General features: G+C 36.8%; 1 pseudogene; it reads right to left on the minus strand.

Moving 5' to 3' along the window:
* Positions 1–1,023: 1,023 nt before the first annotated feature.
* On the minus strand, positions 1,024–20,510 carry LOC110739292 (annotated as a pseudogene).
* Between the last annotated feature and the right edge of the window lie 1,618 nt (positions 20,511–22,128).

Raw genomic sequence — 22,128 nt, forward strand, 5'->3', positions numbered from 1 at the left:
ATTTATAATTTAAGCAAAAATAAAAATCATCAAATAAAATAAACATAACCACTAGTAATTCGTCATATGCATATCATTAAAGGAAATGTCTAACACTAATAAAGTCTATCATCAAGAAAATCCTACGGGATATATAACATGAAGTTAAATGAAAGTACATTTAACATGAAAAACAACAAATATAATGCTATAATGTAAAGACAATGAAAAACGGACTTTTCTCCAAACTAAGCCCAATTGACAAAATAAATACTAAAATGGTTGCGTGGTAAAAGTATTTACCAAACTAAGCTTCTAGGGTAAAACGTTGTCTCAGACAGCGTTTTATGCCCTGCTTTTTTTTTTAAAAAAAAAATTCAGCCTAAAAACGCTGTCTGGGACAACGTTTTTAGTTGTTGACTTTTTTTTTAATTTTTTTTGTAATTTCTGTTGTTTAAAAATAAAAAGAAAAAAAATAAAATTAATAAACACATAAAACGCTGTCTGAGACAGAGTCTTATGTTCAACATAAAACGCTGTCTCAGACAGCGTTTCTCTGCTGGTCTGCAGCACCAGCAGCCAGCAACTTTTGTTCTGTAATTTCTGCCCTGCTTCTCTAATTTCTGCCCCAGCACACCACCCCTGCCTTGATTAAGCCACCACAGTCAACCACCACCATCCCCCACCATCGACCACCATCTTCCGCCACGTTCGACCACCGTTATGCACTTCAAAACAGTCCAACTACCCCAACAACACTTCAACCACCTCCACCACTAGCCCCAACCTTTCCACCACCGTCGACCACCATCCACCACAACCAACAACACTAAAACCACCATGAACCACCATATTAACCACCACAGACCATCGCTTCTACCTCGTTTCTGATTATGGATCCCAAATGTCTGCCGTTTGATTATATATCGGCCTAGAAGAATCTATTTTGACTGACATAAGTCAGATTTGGATAAATAAGGAAACTAAACTTCAAACTACACACAGATTTATTCAACAAACATGTATTATATTAATAATGTAATCGTTATATACATCATTCTAGAAAATGTTTGTTTACAACAAATAAATCATACAATACCATCCCGACTCATTAATTCGGGCTAAAGGTTCCCTAGCCCAAGTGTCGTCCGTCCGTCTACGACGCCGACTGTAATGAGAAATGGTGGTGAATGGGTTTCAGGGCGGTGGGGGAGTGAGCTGGCTGGACGATGTCTCCTCCTGGGTCCCGGTGGGCGCATTACTATGGATGACGTACTCCTCTGTATCTGTGGGTGTCGTATGATCACCTCCACCGCTACTCTGGCCAGGGTCAAACTGTGAATGGAAGGAGTGACCATCTTGACTGTCCCGCTGGTGGACGAGATAATCGTGACCATGTCTTTGTAAGGAAGTCATGGACATATCTTGCATCCGCTCGACTTGGGCTCTGGTGGGTCCGTCCGCAAGGGCGAGTGACAGTGCATCAAACATCCCCACCATATCCGCCGCCTGCAATAATCATCGATCAATCAGTTACATGATATATAAAAAAATAAAAAATGAGGACGATAAGTAGAATAAAAGAAACTCACATATCCGCTAATGATGTCATATGCTGGATGGTAATGTGTGGACGGTGGTGTGTAGCTGGGGTTGATGAAACGGCGTGTAATACGCTTGTACCACACCATGTACGGATCGTGAGGATCCATAACGTCCTGCATCGGATCACCTTGAACGAAGGAATTGCCAATGCTCCATTGACCAATTTATCTCCCCCTTTCCCCGCCAGTCAATGCCATGAAGGCGTACACTAGTGTCACAATGCTGGGGAATAGGCTGGCGTAGCTGCAACTGTCGCATGACGCGGTCGGGTAGGTGACTCTCCACGACCTCGAAACAAATCAGGGGGACCCTGGCACGCCACTCTACCTGATGATGCAGTAGATGTGTAAGCATGACATCTACCAACTCCGGTACATACAGATCCCAGGTGATCTGCAGTAACACACCAAAATAAATATTATAATTAAGTTAGTTTAACACACAGTATACACAATACATAATTGTTTACAAATATCTTAAAAGTTTCTACCTGATGCTCAATGAGTTGATCAAGGGCGTCTCGGTAGTACGGAAGACCCGTCGCCGCATGCGCCTGGGCACCACCCACCTATGGCAACAAAGTTGTTTTGTTTGTTAGTAAAAGGAAACCGTATGGGGGCAAAAAAGAATGACAAATGTTACAAACCTGCAACCGTATGCCTCATCAGCTGTAGGGAGCGGTGGAGCGATGTACGGCTCATATTGGTCATCCCGGTCCTGCTGCCCCCGACGATGTACAACAGGCCTACCTGGTCTTCCTACGGGGATGTGCTCCCAAGCCCATAACTGCAATAGCAATATACAAAACTATGTTAAGTATGACGTTAGTCATTGCCTAAATAGCTTGTGAAAAATTAGGTTGGTTACCTGAAGCACGATCAGAGGTCCACCGATCTCGAGTGCACCCCTCTGTGAGGCTCTACACAGGTGGCGATACAACATCGCCAAATAGACACTACCCCAGCTGTATCCACGGATATGATCCCAATCGTGGTCTAACATCTGTAGGTAAATAAGCTGCAAATGGCTCCCGCTCTTGTTCTCGAACAACACGCCGGATATGAGCAGGAACAAGTATGCTTGAGCGTATCTCTGAACTGTGACATCATCAGCGTCCGCAGGCATGGCACGGAAAGTATCTCGTAACCAGGCGGTCCTCAACCCGGTGCCCCTAATATCATCGGGACCCGGCTGCACCCCGAAAACCCGGACTACCAAACCAACGGGATCGACTATCGCAGATCCTATCACCACAGTCCCATGTACAGGAAGGCGCGTCAGTATCGCGACGTCCTGCAATGTAACGGTCGCCTCCCCAACTGGTAGGTGGAGGGAATGCGTCCCTTGCCTCCATCTCTCCACTAGCGGAGTGACAAGCTGTCGGTCGATCTCCCTGAACCCCATCTGATGAATACCGCCAAAGCCAGCGTACTCGACGTACGCAAGACAGCGTGCATCAACAACCCAGCCGCCCAGAACCCGGGTAGTGCAGTGCCTGCAAATCAGCGTTCTCGCTAAGTCACCCTGAAAAAGCATTGGTCGTTTGTAATTAATATTAGAGAGTACATCAATGAATCCTGAAAACTAGCAGATGAAATATTACCGTCTGGTTCCACACGTCGATGCTTTGTGTCCTGCAGAGTGAGGACAGAAGGGTCAACGGGTCCCCGGGTGTCCTATCCTGTCCGTCCATGATATCTATTCATTGAAAACGTTACATACCAAACACCAACACAATAACTGGAATAGCAATTTAACATAAGGTGGGCGAGTTAAAGGCAAAGACAGAAAATTTCTAACAACATCCAAAGTAGAAAATATAGATCATCCATGTGACCGCAATTTTACAGACTTCTGGTACAAAATAATCAAAATAACACTACTACATACTACTATAACAAATAAAAAATATAAACTTAGGTCCTACGTCGGTCTACTTGGACAAGTAGTTCGGTTGTGACCTTGCCGGTGACAACGACTGCATTTGGTCGGGGGCCGGTTGGTGTCATCCATTTCATTGCGTATGCGCTTCGACCTTGGACGATCTTTTCCACGAACCATGGTACCGTCCGGAATGAGTTTAGGGCCTACGTACTGCCCAGGTTGTCTCGCAGGGGATAGACCAGAACTGTGGTGCATAGGTGTTCGTGTAGGCGGCCGATTGCAGCAAAGGGTCCACCCACGGCCGCTCCGATAGTGAATACGTCGCACAGACTACTAGCACATGCGAACATGGGAGGTGGAATATCTTCGATTTGTTGCATATACACGTTCTCAACTGCTAGTTAACAGTATGCTTGTGGCCTTCTTTACTACCAATTCGCTCTCTCTTTCTGTTGTCACTTGGTAAATATGCAAACGACGATTATACGCATCCACTCTATGATATCTGGCTTTTGCGATGTTCTTCTCTAGGATCACAGTGACCTTTGGGGGGTATGGAAGTCCCTAGCTTTAGAAGACTCCCTTCTCAAAGTGAAATACCTGTTAACTCTGTGGAAGGTTAACTCGACAAGGGACATGATCTGTAGAAACCGAGCTCCCTTCAACACATTGTTAAATGTTTCCGAGAAGTTTGTAGTACATATCCCATATATGTGACCATTGTCGTGAAAGAGAGACCACATAGTGAACGGGACTTGAGCAATGTACTCCATGACCTTAGTACATGCCTCACTAATGAAACATAGATCAGCTTGAAGTTTTCTTTCCTGCCTTTGGTACGCCGCAGCCTTTAACACATCTCTCATGTCGTTACTTCGCACGTGAGTCTTCAAGTTAGAAGCTATGTGGCGGACACACCTGTGATAGGCTCGTGGCTGGGTGAATCCAACATTAGGATCATTCATTGCTGCAATGATCCCAGGATGTCGATCAGATATAACACAGAGGCCATCCCGTTGCGTGACACGATCTCGAATACAACCTAGGAACCAAGACCAACTGGAAGTGTTTTCCCCTTCAACCACCGCAAATGCTAGAGGAAATACTTGGAAGCTTGCATCAACACTTGTAGTAACCAACAGTGTTCCTTTATACTTCCCGTACAAGTGCGTCCCATCAATACAGATAACAGGCATACAATGTTTAAAGCCGTCGATACAAGGACCGAAGGCCCAAAACACTCGTTCAAACACTTCCATGTTGTTGTAGTACACACCGTCCACCAAAGCTTTGTGTTTCCATACGACACATGTTCCCGGGTTTGACCGTAGGAGTGCTTGCATGAAGTGCGGAAGTCTGCCGTAAGAACTCTCCCAATCCCCAAATCCTTCGCATACCACGCTCTCCGATACGGGACATCGAAATGAAATTGCTTGGAGATTAGTTCCTGTATGAATTCAACTTTCAAGGACGGATCTTTCCGCACAAAGGACTTCACATACTCTGCTATTATGGACGAATCCAAGTGTGGGTGATCAGTAGATAGTACTTCAGTGATTCCAGGTGCGGGCCTTTGTACGTGACTATGGTAAAACCACGCGAGTGCTCACTGGATTTGGTACCCCGTAGCATCCAACCACATTTCTTCTTGCATCGCAGATGAAGGACACTATCATTCGAGGTCACTGTGGTGTAGAATTGATTCCTCTGTATAGAATACATTTTCATCATTTCTTGAAGCATTTTCTTACTTTCAAAATACATTCCCTTCTCAAATTCTCCCTCGGGAACAAACGATGTATGGCTACCCGATTCGGCCTAATACTAATCAACTTCATAATTCTCGTTTACCTCACTAAACCAAGGTATGGGAGTTCTAACCAAGGGTGCAGTAATGCCAGCACAATTTGGTAAGTTTATCATTAGGTCCATTACGCTTTTAATCCAATCCATGCACAGAAAAAACATGAGTTGATTTCATTTTTCAGTTATTTCATATAAAACCAAATGTTAATGCTTAAAATTGCAACAACAAAGATAATCTATGCTGTGCCCATATGGGAATTGAGTAAAAGTATATACCTAGGTGTATGAAGACTTCAGCCACTTCAGGATGAGACTCGTGGATTCGGTGCCTAATATGTTCACCAGTATGGTGAGCAGCGCTGACACTGGTGAAAGGATCAACCTGCAAGAGATAGAACAAGGCTCCAACTTAAATCCACAATGTTCACTCTCTACTCTTTCAGCAAGCCTCCATTGTATTTTAGATAACAAAAGAACAATAACAGATAAAAAGAGCTTTACAAAGGGATCTCAAACTAGGTAAACAAAGAAAACAAAAAAGATTCAGTTCCATAATATAAAAAATTGAAGAAGAAAAAATTGAAGAAAAAAAAAAAAAAAAAGAGCAAATCACACTGAATATCGATATGACAAAATCAAATATAGGAATATATATGATTCGTATTGAGATTGAATTACTTCTTAAAATCTTATTATTCCTCTCTAACCACAACACAAGATAAACAGATGCAAAAACACCATGTTCATACCATATCCAACTTAAGAAATCTTCAATATCCTAAGACTAGTGGACAGATCCACTCCACATACACTGCCTCGAAAATTTTGTACCATAAAGTTAAACTAACTTTTCTCCTTTTCAAAGATAGATAATATTCAAGGATACTTAGACCCAGGAATATAAATCTAATACAGGTGCATATTCTATATTCAAGGATACATAGACTAATCTGAAGGAAATGAGGAGATATTCAAATTTCAAAAATTTGTTTAAAACTAAAAGCACAACACAATTTAATACAACTAATATGCATATGGTTTATGTTGTAATTCAGAATTTGTTTAATTTTTTGGGAAGCTGGTAGTGTGTCAATTTTTTGTTCATCAACTATGTAACTTGCATATTCCTCCTCTAGATTCTGAAAGATATAATGAACTATCAATACAATCCGCTATAACATACACTTGATATTTGCAAATCTTTACTTTACATATGGTGGATTTGCAATGGTTGGCCAATTACACGAAAATTAAAAACTAACATATTTCTCTTCTCTAGGAAAAATACACAGAACAAAATAAGGTAGGCCATTTACAATATCAGAAACACCACCAACCCCCCTCCTAGATTTACATTATAAAAAACCTAGTTTTGTGCCCGTTAGATGCCCTAAGTTGTTGATTCGATTTGGGATAAACTTTTTAGTCTAAATGTTAAATCGTAACACACATAGTTGATATAAATATTATTCTATAAGAGGCATAATCCCTTAACGTAGGATATCATTAATTTATGTAAGAACAATACGAAGTACATAAGAGAGTACTGAGACAAAAAAAAAAGTACTTTTGTATCTTTATTCATAAGATGATATTTGTTGTTTCAACAATGATATATGTTGATTTGTTGTCTCAACAGTAGGAAAAACTACCATAAGTATATAATACAATCTAAGTGATCTCAATCTGCTATCAGAGACACATTAAGAAAAATGGCCTTATATGGGCAGTGATTTGACGGGTTCATCAGTAATTTCAGTATCATTGAATTTGTCCAACACTAAGTTCCAATCTAGAGGCTTCACCTATACGAAAGATATTCACCTCCAAATGTTGTTGAGACAAGGAAAAGAACAAGAGGAATTTTAAACATGACATAAAGGTCATAGACAAATCAACACAAGAATCTTCCACTCAAACTCTTTATTTTGACTATCAACTTCTAAGTGCCCGGCAAATCAATGAGCTACCCTATCGCCCCATTCAACCCTGAAAGCTCCTATAAGGAATGTCATAGCAAGCATAAGCATAGAAAAGATTAGTTAAATACAACGATTTGAGAAGGTATTTATAATCTTAGGCTACTTTCCAAATGGAAAATTATGCACCATCACCTAGCTTATAACTCACCAAAAAGACTAGAGAAGAAACCTGTGAAATCAAGGACTAGCAAAAAAAACCAATTGAGACCAAGCTTTGCATCAAATTTCTTTTTCAAGTATGACCAAAAGACAGTCTATTTAAAATTATTGATGGAGTAAAAATTAAATTTAAATGCAATTCCATCAAACAAAGCTTTAAAATTGACAATAGTGAGTATTGATTAAATCAAGGTAATTGTGAGTAATAAGCACTAATTTTCATTAAATTGGTGTACATAGATTTTTTTTCTTTTTTTTTTTCGCACTTGTGAATTTTATCATTTATGTCATCCTTTGAATTAAAGTTATGCAGTGGCACTCAAATTGGTGGATTGTTACAAACAAAATGGCATTCATTGATTGATAAAATTCAAATAAACAAGAGGTAAAATCACTAAACATTATCAATAGCTTGTTGACAGCAATTCCAGAGATATCATGATGCACATGTCCAAGTTAAATTAGAGAACATTGAGAAGGTATTATACCTCTATGTGTACACCAAGGTGCAAAAACGAGCCAACACTTCTTCCCCTCAGGTGGTGACATCCCTATATACATAACCAACGGTATCATTTAGCAAAAAAACTATGTTTACGTCGGAGCAACAGACGGATTATAGGTGTTTCTAGGATGCGATTTGAAATTACAAGATTTAGCAACTTTTGGATGGTGATTTGACTCATTAACGGAACTATCAATACACTAACTATCAACATAATTCACTTCGGGTTGGTTTCGGGTCGAGTTGAATTCGGGTCAGGTCAATTTTGGGTCAGGTTGGTCCCTGGTTTGAAATTTTTGGGTCGGGTTTGGTTCGTTATTCGGGTTTCAAATTTATTTCGGGTTATCATTTTCGAGTAAAAATTGAGTCTTTTGGGTCAGGTCTATTTTGCTAGGTCTAAGTACAATGCATAATGGCCTCTACATATGGGAATGAATTTTTCTTGGTCCCAAACCCCCAAGCTAAGATGTCAAGATTCAAATTCCATGAGTAGTAGCTATTATGACAATGATATTGCAACTCTTTTGGTAAAAGCTTTAGAACCTGTTTCTACATGACCACCACACCAAAGAGCAAAATGAGTCCTCTATCACATATCTAAAAGACCACGTGGTTGTTCTATCGCCATCATACTGTAACAGTGTAACACTCTCAAGTGACGTAGAAGAAGCCTAGGTAACTATTTTCATGCAGCAGTAAGCTGATCAGTTCCGCATTAACTGCCCATTCATTCAGATTTGCAAAGGAACTAAACCTTAACTTGAATTTATAAGGATTACCTTCACTCCTTCAACCTGTAGAATCGTTTCTCGATGAGGGTCCAACAGCTGCTGTGGAATCGCAGCATCCACCAGCTCTAAAACACTACAGTTTTGAACGAAAAAGTGTAAATTAACTTAGCCAATGTATTATCCACATGTTTGTCAACTTGAATTTACACCCTAGACTCAATCTTCACAAAATCATACTTCAACTGTGGAAGATCAATAAGTTTCTCAGAAGCGAGTCAAGCAACATGTCTGTTAACTGTATAATTTTACAAATAACAAGTTAGTTCTGATCGTTGGCGGTTTTAATCAGGGCTAAGCAAAACTATCCGAAGCTTTGAATACCCGAAAATCCAACGTGCATCCAATCTGATAATTTAGGATACCTGACCAATATTATTTTCGGATCAGATATCCGAACAGAAAAATACAGATATCAATTTTTCGGTTTTCGTCCGATATATGAAAATTTTCCAAAATTATTTGATTAATCTGTAAACTTATCCAAGCTAGTAACAAGCTATGAAATATATCATACACAATAAGTTTTTTTTTTTTTTTTTTTTTTTTTTTTTTTTTAAACATTTCAAATTCTTTGTGTATGGTGTTTTAGTTTTCAATGTAACTAATCGACATTCATATATCATACTTATCATCAATTAAACATCACATCTTGCTTAAGGAAAAAGAAAAAAAAAAAAAAAAAAAAAAAAAAGCTTACAAATACGTTCAAGTTTAGAAACTGCACAACTTTCACCGGTCTTTCTTATTTTGCCTTTTCTCCATCAAAATATAAATTTTTAAAGTTCAAATACCAGTTTTACTTGTATAAATAAAGAAATCCAGGATCTGGACATCAGAAAATGGAATATAGTTAAGACATCAATCTATAAGGGTTGACAAACAGCATACCTCCGGTAACCAGTTTCCAGACCTGCTTTTAAAATCATGCCAGACACAAGAAGTCCAGCAAGGGGATCAAAAAATTTTACACCAAGAATGGATCCTCCTGAGACCAAAATTAAAAGACACTTGTCAGCAACAATTCTGTCAGTCAAAAGAACAAAAACAATGCTATATGATCACGTTATCCACGTCATTAATTTCATAATCATAAATTTTTTTTAAAATGATGATATATTTTACTTCATATTTTGTACTTTGTATATTATAATAAAGTAAGTGAAATGATAAGAATAATGATCACAACAGGTTAAAAGGCAGCCCTCTTTGAACAGTTAAGTCTATAGCTCTTCCAGTAACATTATCTCTTGAGAAAGATACCAACTTTTAAAAGCTAATAACCTGTAGCAGATAGGTTTTTTTTTTTTTGAGGCTAAGGAGAAGGCGCCCTACCAGACTGGAACCTTGCACAAGTCAACCTGACTTGGGTTAGCGGCAAGGGCCCTTGGCAGTGGCTTCCCAAGACCAAGATGAGGAGCCACAAACCAAGAAAAAGGCAGCATAAGGTTTTGCGGATTGATACAAATGACAGTCATGAGACAAATGTACCTTGGCACGTAACTAATAATGATCTCCAGAAAAAATTAGAGAATAATAGGGTAGGTGTCTAGGTAAGGGGCAAATAGCTGAGAGCTAACCAAGTAACAGTAAGCAGCACTAGTGTTTTATTTTGCAATACATGAACCGAGGGTAAATATAATAAGTAGCACTTGTCAACTGAGAGCAGTGCTGAGCAGCACAATAGAATACTGGATAAGAGTAAGAAAAGTGGCAAAGAGGCCCTGCTTTAATACACAAAATAAACGCTAAAGCTTCTGGCATCAGTTTCAAAGACTATGTAGGATCATATACTCCATGTATGCTAACCAATCATGACATGTATATATAAGTGTGAGATCTGCCTAATTTACCACACCAAGCTTGCTGGCTTTTCTTTACTCAATTACAGCAGAAGTTTGATATCAAAATGATGGTGGTACTGAAAACTTCAAAGTTGTGAAATAAACTTAGGTTGTGGGGATTAAAATCCATCTATAGGCTACACATTCACAATAGACAATTTTTACCTACCCCAATAAGAGCAACGAAAGAAGAGATAGCATCAGCCCTATGATGCCATGCATTTGCTATCATGAGCCCACTGCCTTCTTTTTCCCCAGCTCTCTTTGTTATCCAAACAAGACTGCAACAATAATATAACATATTAATATCAATAAGAGTGGATGAGATCCATTGAAATACAAAACAGGATTATCAGATAGTGATTGAAGAAGCATATAAGACTATAAACAAGGGGAAGTCCAAACTATAATCCAAAAGGAAAACAGCAAAGTGAGAGGAGCTAGCCAAGCTTCTATAGATTGGATAAGTCATAGAATAAAATAAAAATACCCATCTTTTACAGCGATGGATAAAATAGCCATATTCAATGCTAAAATCGGGTGATCCATATCAATCTTATGGTCATGCCCGCTATGATGACCATGCTCATGCATCAAGAATTGACTAACAGCTTCATGGGATGCTGTAAGCAAACCCTGCAAAACATCATAGTTTTGTTAGGGAATCAGACAGCATTTGGTCTATTAAAAAAAATAAAGTAATATAGCTACAAAACAAAATAGAACTCCGAGACAACCTAATACTTTAGCCAAAGTTTCTTTAACTGTTAAATCGTATAATTTATTACAAAATTTTAAAATTGAGCAGGATCAAGGGAAAAGAGAAGAACTAGAAAGATACACATTTGACTGACATAGGAAGATTTTGAAATTTTTGCCTCAGTGGACCAGCAGCAAAGATTTTAACCATCATAACCAACCTCGCCATGAACAATTAAGATTTAACACTGCAATAATCATCAGTTACTCCCAGATTTCTCCATTGATCCTTAAGAAAAATACACATATACCAGCAAGAATTATGTTATTCAGTCTCCAAACTTTCAAGCTGTTATGTGACCCAATTTTGAATTTTCAAAATCATTGTATAACGTCCAAAACTGGCTACTATGAGATAAGATACTGTTGCTAAACTTGACACAATTACTACGTGGACTTTCTCAAATTTCTACAAAGATTTTTTGCCTAGAATTTCAACTTCACAAATTCTAGGATTACTAAATCATTAGATTTAATAATTGAGCGATCAAACACATTTTTTCCAATTAAGTTTACAAAGAGTCTGTATAAACCAATGTGCCTCAAAATACTAAGGCAATTAAGTGGATTACATCACTTACATGTTTGAACAAGCTCAACAATATCGATACTTTGCAGAAACAAAGACCTACTAAATGTCAATCTCTAAATGTGCATGTCTATTGTTTCAGTAGTGAGAAGAATCAATCTCTCAAAGCCTTATCAATTGCCATTGTGGGTTGGCAAACTTGGCATCCTTATCATGCAAGAGGTTGTTTTCCAATCAATCAAAGCCTTAATCCCATAAGTGGGGTCGGCTACATGAACCAAAGGTGATTATTTCGTGTAGTCATCGACAAAAATCTTCTTCCTCCATCCTTTACGATCAAGTGTTTCATTCTCACGCAAATCCATATACTTCATATCCTTCCTAACTCCTTCCAACCAAGTCATTTTCGGTCTTCCTCTCCCTCATTTAACCCCTCCATGGTCCCACTCTTCCACTCTTCGTACCGGTGCACCCTCAAGTCTCCGTCTTACATGCCCAAACCAACGCAGGCGATTTTCCCTTAGTTTGTCTGCAATGTCTGCCACACCCACTTTCTTGCAAATAACCTCATTTCTGATTCTATCTCTTAGAGCGTTCCCGCATATCCACCTAGACATGCGCATTTTTGTAACCTCCATCTTTTTAATGTGCTCCTTCTTAGAAACCAAACATTCTGTACCATGGAGCAACACTGGTCTTATGGTAGTCCTCATGGAGCATTTTCATATGCAATAGATCAGATTTTAAAGGCATAGAAGGAAAACATATGACACACAGCTTAGCAAGTTACCTATACCGTCCATACGTATCAAGGAATACTTCCAAAAGGAATATTTGTGGGGCTAAATTGTTTTATGCCTCTGTGTGATATTCTATAGTGGTGTATCTTGTCTTACTTAAAATGGGCATTCAATGAAATCAACCCACTTTATTTTTTCCATTAGCTTCATCCTACAAAACATCTTTGATCCTCTATATCAAATATCCATCCCTTTAGATAACGTCTTTCAATGGCTGAAAGAACAGAAGAAAGGAAAAAAAAAAAAAAAAGAAGCTAGCAACCTAATTTACACGTTTCTTAATTAATTTCTATTTAAAAATCCTGCTCCTTACTTCTCCAATATATGAACAGTTTGTATTTTATACTCATATTAGTATATAACCTAGCAAAGAATATTAGATCACGTGAATTCTCAACCTCAAGTTCAATTAGTAAATTAGGAAGATTTAGTGCCTTAGGAGTAAACTTCACTCAGCAACGATTAATCCCATCAGAACTTCCTTAATATCCTTGGGATGCCACAACCTATTACCCATGCCATGATAACAATGATTGTGACGGGTGACAACTATATTATTTCATGGAAGAAGCACTAACTTTCATGCAAAGTAGACACACGTACAGAAATAAACCTGGGAATGAAAAGAAGGGATTGGGAGAGAGGGAAACAAAGTGATAGGTCCTACCAGAAAAATATCAGCAGCATGCCATGCAATACCTCCTGCAGTTACAAGGAGCATGCCAGAGATTCCTAGTGCTCCTAGCGTGTCAAGTTTACCATGGCCTGTGGTATATACAGAAAAATGAGGTCTGTAAATTTAAGTGACATCCTTTCACAGCAAAAGAAAATTAAGCTTTTTCATCTTTCTTTTTCCCCATTTATTTATTCCCCAATGGAAGTTGCAAAAGGATGCTACTTAGAAAGTATAAAATCTATTTAATGCCAAAACAAACAGCTCTTGAGAGTAGTAAACTTAATTACATGGCTATATTTATTTAACTTGGGCGAATGGTTGGGATGCATCAAAATTGGATTGAACTCCAAAGGCCTTAATCTGTTTGTGGACATCAAAATGTTTCCCAAAAACGGCTTACAAAACTTACCAGTTTTGGAATCTTTTCTAATCCTTTCTGACTTGATCAACATTTCTGTGTTGGGGAAACTATAGATTCCTACAATCTAGCAAAATTGAAAATTGGAATTACCTATTTTGTTTCTTAGGCCTGACAGGGACCTTTAGCATTAACCCTTTGACAATGATGCAAATACATATAATCTCTTTTTATGGAGAGGGGTTCACAGATTACCTTTCCATTTGCCTGAGAGTTGCAAAAGGGTCTCTAACGTAGGTGACTTTGTGCCGGAGATTAGATAACATCAGAATACCATTTGCGGCATTGTCAATGACAGCATCCTCATAAATCTTACTTCTTGTAGTTGTTTCATAAGGTTGAACATAAAGATATAAGCGGACTTCATGTCTTAAATCTCATGTTTCGTGATTAATTAGTATATTTGATATTTTTCCAACTCTTAACGCTTTTAATTTTGTAATTATAGGTTATATAGCAAGTATATGGAGATGTTGGCAAAAAGCTTTTGGAAGATCCATCACTGCTGTTATTTCAAAGGATTTCGCAATGAATCATAATCCAACAATCAACCTACATCAATGTCAAACGAGCATGATCCTAAATCAATTTCTTGGACGGAGTGGATCAAGATGATGTTTGGCTGTAGTTGACAAAACTCGAAGCTCCCAGTTGAAAAACTATTTGCAAATCAATATGGCCTAAAAGATGAGAGCGAATGATAAAGTTTAAAAATGAAGGTAATTCCTTAGAAGAGCCCGTGAAACTTCCCTAAAGGTGGTTGGTCACTTGCTTCTCACCAAGTTCACTAATTGAACTCTCTAGAAGAGGTTGGTCACTCTAAGCTCACTTCTCAATGTATCATCAAGCTCAATTATTGTGTATCACTTGGTGAGTTTGTTTCCTTTAAGTTCTCTAATTCAATGTTTGATATCTCCTCGCCTAATAGTCTTGGTTTTAACCTTTCACACATTATACACACTTACAGAAGCTTCAAAAAAGATTTAGAAACCTTAGTTGAATAGATTATGCTTCTCCTTTGCATAGCAACAAAAGTTGCTTCTTTTTTCTTTCTCTCTTTTTTAGTCTTCGTTTTCTTTCAAAATTGTGCTTTCTTGTGTTATTCATATAACTCTATACAATTTGAACCTACTGATAAAACTACGATGGCAATTGGCATAAGTGAGCCAAGTAGGGGTTATTAGAATGCTTACAATGTCACAAAAATTAGTTCTAATGTTATCCAATCTACCAGCTCAAAGTCATTAATGAACCTTACCCTTATGCAACTCTAAGGTAATTTGTGAACCCCCTCTCTCCATAAAAAGTAAATGTTAAAGTTCCTTGTCACGTTTAAGAAACAAAAAAAAAAAAAAAAAAAAAAAAAAAAAAAAAAAAAAATTCATAATCCTAACTATTAATTGTGCAAGATCATAGGAAAATTATATTCTAACTTTGACCACAATTCAAACAACCAATCAAACTAAAGCTGTTCTCCGACTAAGTTTCTTTTTTAATACAAGGGAAAAAAAATATCTCACTTGGATAGGATAAAAACAAGCGAAAGGCATAGTTAGGAGGCAGGTGAAGGCAACCTAATGATCGCACTGATAAAATAAAAATAAAAATAAACATTTAAATATGCATTGGCTTTTCATAATTGGATGGCAGAAGGTAGAATTTTATGTTTGTTTCCTATGAAAATATTCAGGATATTATCTAGGAATAATTTAGATTAAAATATAAAAGTAAAAACCTAAAGCAGCAAAGGACACTGTGTATTACAGCTCCACAACAGGATGCCAAAAGGACTACCTTACACCACAAACGTGGTGAAAAACAAAGTGAAATCACACGACTATGATTGGTGAATATATACAATAAACTAATAAATAGTGAGAGATGGAAGGGTCAAAGGAAAATGAAAAATAACCATTACTGTTATATTACAGAAAAAGATTGTAAAGAATAAAAAATTCAAAAAATATAAGTATATGTCAGAAAACAAATTCATAACGGGTAAAGACATATAAAATGCCATAAACATGCATAGAAATAATTATAAACAACAATCAAAGCCTTAATCCAAAAGATGGTGTCGGCACAAGGGTATCAAAGAGGGAAAAAAATCAACAATATATGGGCGTTCTTTGTCTCTAGGCACTCTCACAGCTTTATATGAGAGTAAAGCAACGCTGCTGAGAACCTGCAATACAGATATACCAATTAAAGTAAGCACACAAATATATTTCACCATCAACACAACTAAGACAAAAATTCATATGATGTAGACATTGCAAGCTAAACAAACAATACTCGACAATTATTTGTTCAAAAGATAAACAATTTTATGATATCTGATTGTCTTCTTCTTTCTTCTATCTCCCTTGACCACACTACAAAAGACAGGAGGGAGGGAGCAGGAAACATTTGGCAAGTTTGTTATTCCATAGATAACCATTTTAATGCAATCAATGGTGTAAAGCAAGGTATAATTATTCTTTTAGGCAAATTAACATCTCAATAACTCAGATCAACACAAAGATCTGTTAATTCCCATAGGAGGTTCCAACTTTCATTCACATACCCAGCATTTCCCTTATACTATGTTCTTGTAATCTTATCACATTATTTCAAGAACTTATTACTTGTTCCACATCACAATTAGACAATATCATCTTACTCCGGTTAACTTAATCTCCCTCCATCACTATTTGTTTGCCTCATTGTTTAATTTGGGGTCAAACTTTAAAAAACCGACCGCAACTTCTCACTAATTTATAAGAAATAATATAGTCAAGTGGAATTTTGTTAGATTCATTACAATGTCTACTTTAAGAAAATCTATTTTTTTTTATTTTTGCGTGTATAAAATTGGAGATATTTATGTTTTAAGACGTATGTTGAAAATCGTGAGAATTCAAATGGGGCAAACAAATAGGGACAGGGGTATACAAAATTTCTTTGCTTGTGTAATAGCAAAAGTTATGATTTTTAGACACTTGGGGAGAAATATAAACTAAAATAACTACACACGAATCTAACAAGATCCCACACGATAATGTTTTATCAAAAATATTAACATCATATTACAGTAAACGTTTAATCAGACTAGACCTGATCTTAATAAACTCATATCAGAAAAGATCTATATGTACTCAAACCAAAACACCTTACTTCAAGTGAAAAGAACAAAGCCATAGGCTAACTCAGAATTAACCAACATATAAACTAACATCTAATCTCCTAAACTACTAATTAACCATTCTCATAGTGTCAAAATAAGAGCACAAAGCCACTCCAGCATTAGTTTAAAAGTAAGTTTTCTTTCACATTTCAGCAAGTAACTCAGGGCATAAAATACTAGTACAAAACTACTGATTACTTCATTACAATTATTAGTTCAGATTATACAGCTCCACTACAGGTCAAAATATGTTTGATCACTTGGAGCAGCAGATGAGGTGTGATTTCATTTTAACTCCTATCAAGTGATCAAGTAACTAAAATTATACACCTCTTAGCATATATCTATGAAACTCCCAATAACCTCTCAACCAGAAATAAAAGTCAGATCATGGCATGTAAGCCAGGGCTTCCTTCCTGGTAGTAAGATATATGCATGATTGCCAATTTGCCATGACAAAAGTGAGCCTGAGCCAGCGACATGTTCTCATCTATTGAGGGAAACAAAAGGACCTCCACCCAGCAATAGGAGCCTAAGGTTCATTGAGGGTCCTCTTCTCGCCAAATTGTTTGATCTTGCTCCCAAAGTCCCAATACTTTATTTTAACTCAATCTACAATTATTCTTGAAAATCATGTTGCAATTTAAGTCGTAATCTTTACTTAAAAACCAATACCATGGTATTTACCAGCCAGATTAAGCCAAGCAACAAACATTAGAAATTTTAAGTGAAAAATCTGGCAGTCTTAACTGTATTTTGGACCACCCAATATTGAGAAATATTCTATAAACCCTGTTTCAAACCAACAATTATTCTACAATCCAATCACAGGCATTACTATCAAGTGTCAAGTCAGTGTACAATAATTAAGTACAAGAAACACACTTTAATCCACAAAATCAACTACCCCACAACTATTGCAAGATGCCATTGCACCTAAAACAGCATACTAGTTTTCATCCATTACGCAAGTCATTCGACACAATAGAAGCCTTGTTTTGCTCAACAAGCCTAGCTTCCATAAATAATAAATAGTTCCTCAAAAGTGACATTTCCATGAAATATGAATTTACAATTACGATTTTCATGTTTCGCTGATAGCACAGGACAATAATAACCCCATTAACAAACAAAAAATAGCTTTAAAGGATGAAAAAGAAAACATTGAGGTACAGATAAACTATAAAAGCGCAACTTTACCTTCCTGACTATCGATCCAAGCTTCAAAGTTCAATGGTTTAAAAGGAAATAATTCAACTAGAGATTAAGTTAACTACAAGGTGGTCAACCAACCAATATACTACTCCATTTCTATATTAGTTTGACTGAAAATAACAGGCAACTTCCTAAATGTAATATAGTATCTTTGAAACTTTTAAATTATTCTTCACGATACCCTTAACAATGAATTTTAAATGACGAGTATCCTGATGGCAAAGAGGAAAAGTATTAAATAGCGAAGAATTATTGTGGACTGTGGTAAATTGACTCAATTCCTTAAGATGACTTCCAGTTTCTTGGTAAGTGTTTATTAAAGATGCAGGAGGCAACTCTTATAGTTCTCTTAAATACTAAGAACCAAACAAACAAAGACCTAGGAACTCAGTACACTATGAATGTTAGTCATTGCTAAACCATGTGCCACAAACTTTTCAAGAGCTACTGAGCTATAACACATATGTTAATTAAACTGGTAGAAACTATAATGTTTTGAGTAGACTACCACATAACTCATAACACCCTATATCAAGCGAGTGGCATCTAAGTTAAACTCAGAGGTATGTATTTGTTTTATTTTTCAACGACGAGTAAGATCAAACTTATGGCATAGTTATTATAGGTCAGATCACTTCAAAATGTTTGGTAAAGAGCTTCCAAAATTTCCTCAATTTCAGCAACTTAATGTGTCACATTGGGCAATAGCTAGTACAAAGACATACCTACATACAATCATAAAACATTCCATGTTTCCCAAATAGTTAGCTTTCTCACTTCTGTAACACAAAGAAAAAAAAAAGGTCTACTCAAGCATGCCATGTTCGGAAATAAATTTTATTTTATCTGATAGCTAGAAGTTTGGTATGAGCGGAATGAGCCATACCCACCTCCCCCCTTGGGTTTCTAAACCCTATATCTTGTGGGTTTGAGGTATTTGTTTAGAAAATGGAATTTCTCAACCAGACAATAGGGATGGGTTCTACTCATGCCAAACCCATACCTCATACCTAAAATCTATGAATCAAACGCCCCCTAAAGACTTTTCTCTATAATTCTTACCTGTAAGTGTAGATCATTATAGAGAATGAGATCACACAAATTCATTAACTAGCTAACGACAAAACCACACTCCTCAAGTCTTTACTACCATTATGGCATCAGGCATCATCACAAGACAATGTTCTTTCCCTCAACACATTATACTCGATATTTTCAGAAACCTTACAAAGATTAGAAAGTACAATAGACATTGTAAGGCACAAACTTATAGTTAGTTTATAGGAAGAGAAAGATCCCAGCAACTTCCATTTACATGTCCCAGACTTTTTTGGAATAAGAAGTGAAACTCAACACTGTTATTCACTAAACAATTAATCAATAATGCCCGTACGAGACGTAGAACTTCCCTCAAAAGTTTGCCTAGCCATAAATCCAGAAACCCGAAATTCAATTTTCGAGAAAAAATCATACACAACTCGGCTCCTTGGCTCACTCTAGTTAAAAATAAAAAATAAAAAAATAAGAAAAATAAAAAAATAAAAAAAAAAAACCTTTCTCCTAATACATAACAATAGGCAATTCACTCATTAACTTCTCCAACAGTCTGCATAAAATGCACATACTATTTCTAAACCCGAAAACTTAGTATCATTACAAATATAATGTAAATTGTACTCTTAATCAAACCAAATAACCCTCTTCCCCTAATTAACAATCAAAACTAAACATGCTGACATGCACAATTACAATACCAAATTTCCAAACAACCCATCAAATAAAACAGCACAAACATCAAAATAATTATGCACATTGCAATTCCAATACCAAAATTCCAAACAACCCATCAAATAAAATAGCACAAACATCAAAATAATTATACAAACAACATAAAATTACAAGATAAAATGCAGCATTAAAATTGATAAATTACCACATCGGAGAGAGAATGCGCGGCGTCGGCAATGATAGCGGTGCTACCAGAGAAGTAACCGGTGACGGCTTTTCTGACCGTCAAACCAATATCAGCAGCAAGTCCAAGCTTAAAAATGTTCTCACTCTTCTTGCTAGAATCATGATGTGGACCATGATGATGTGAATGCCCGAAATGCCAGCGCTTGAAATTTTGGAAATTTTGTGGGTTTATAATCACGTTTTAAGGATCATTAATTTCTTGCAATTGGGTAGTTAAAGAGTTAATTTTGGATGGATTGTGAAGAGTAAAGATTGAATTTTTATGAGTAGTTGAGGAAATTCTTGAGTTATATGGCTTGTAAATGAGATTTAACTTGAAAATTTTGAATCCCATTTTAGATTGAAGTTAGCTACTGATCAGTTGTTCAAGAGAAAGTGCACACATTTGAAATTTTGAAGAATATCTCCTATGATGAAGCTAATAAAAAATATGTGCCGCATTAAACGAACCTGATTCTTTTTTCAGATTTTGTGTCCCTACTCCCTAGGTTTAATCTTGCACTTTAAAATTTTTATTTTTAAAGTGAGTAAGCACTGCTCCCTCCATCCCATAATATTTGAGACGTTAAAATGGACACGTAATTTAAGAAAATTACAAATGAGTTTATTTAAAACATTTTAGATTTTTTTTTTTGTATTTTTATATTAAAATAAAAAACAACAAGTAAGGGTGGGGTATTGAAGAGAGAGAAAATGTGGAAAAATTATTTTATTAACGGCTATTTCACCAAATGCCACTGAATACTTAAAATATTCACCACGCCATCGTGTTTTTCAAAATTCACCAAATTCTAGAATCTATAACCCATATAAACATTAAAACTTCCATCTACTTGCTTTCTACTGTTCTTAGGAACATTCATTTTTGGTGTTATTACTCTACTGCCCCCAACAATAATGAATTGCCCAATTTGCCCTTTTCTTTTTTTGTTTTTTAGGATGCGATAGTATGTGTGTTGCCACCTGCTTCTATGGGCCACATTGCATGTTTGGTCAGTGCCAGCTGCTTTTTCTGATGAATCTATATGAATATTAAAATTTTTATTAGGATTTTTTGTAAATTACCACCCAAAAAACAGTCCACTTTTGATATAAGCACCCAAATAATTTTTTTTTAAAATTACCACCCAATAAATTAAAAAAAAAAAAAAAAAAAAAAAAAAAAAAAAAAGCTCAGATTACCACCCATTTTGTTTTTCCGGTGAATTTCCGTCAGTGGGCCCCACTTTTTTAATTTTTTTCCTTTTTTTTCTTCTACTTTCTGACTTTCTCACTCTCTCTCCCCGATTTTTTCACTGTTCTTCTTCCTACCTTCTTCCTTTCTTCTTCCCAACCACCACCACCACCATTGTTCCACCTTTTCCAGCAAATCGCCTATCCCCTTTTCTAGCAACACCGAAAACCACCCCTCCCCTTCCCCCCAACTCCCTGAAAAACCATCCCTTCCGTTCGCCAGCCCCCCCCCCTTGGTTTCGCCACTGCCTCCTTCGTTCCAAATCGCCATTACCGCACCAAATCGCCACCACCGTTCCACCTTCAGCCCGCAGTTGAGCCACCAAGCGCCAAAAATCGCCACCAAATTCGTGCAAAACTCAATTACACCTAAGCTAACTAACAATCAATCATAGAAACCCTAATTGAATAATACCAGGTACCCTAATTGTTGAAATAGCACAAATAATTCATGCTTCGAACAAGAACCCTAACTAACTTAGCCCCCAATTTTCCCCAATTACAGGGCAATAAGAACCCTAATTTACGATTCCTCAATTTTTTCCCCAATTTCACCATAACAGGAACCCTAATTTAACAAAGAAATTAACATACCTGATGCGCAAATTAGTTGTAGTCTGTCTTGGAGTGCGTCTGCAATTAGGAGAAGCGTTTTTGGTGAAATTCTGAGAAAATTGAAGAAGAAAATGGTTTATAATTTAAGGGATGAGTTTTATTGGAAAAAATCGAGGAAGAAGTGATTTTCAAAGCAAAAACTAGCCGTTACTAGTCATTGGGTGGGGTCCACAAACGTAAATTTCACCGGA

The sequence above is a fragment of the Chenopodium quinoa genome, unplaced genomic scaffold (genome assembly GCF_001683475.1).
Source record: "Chenopodium quinoa cultivar QQ74 unplaced genomic scaffold, ASM168347v1, whole genome shotgun sequence".
In the NCBI taxonomy this organism is placed as follows: Eukaryota; Viridiplantae; Streptophyta; class Magnoliopsida; order Caryophyllales; family Amaranthaceae; genus Chenopodium; species Chenopodium quinoa.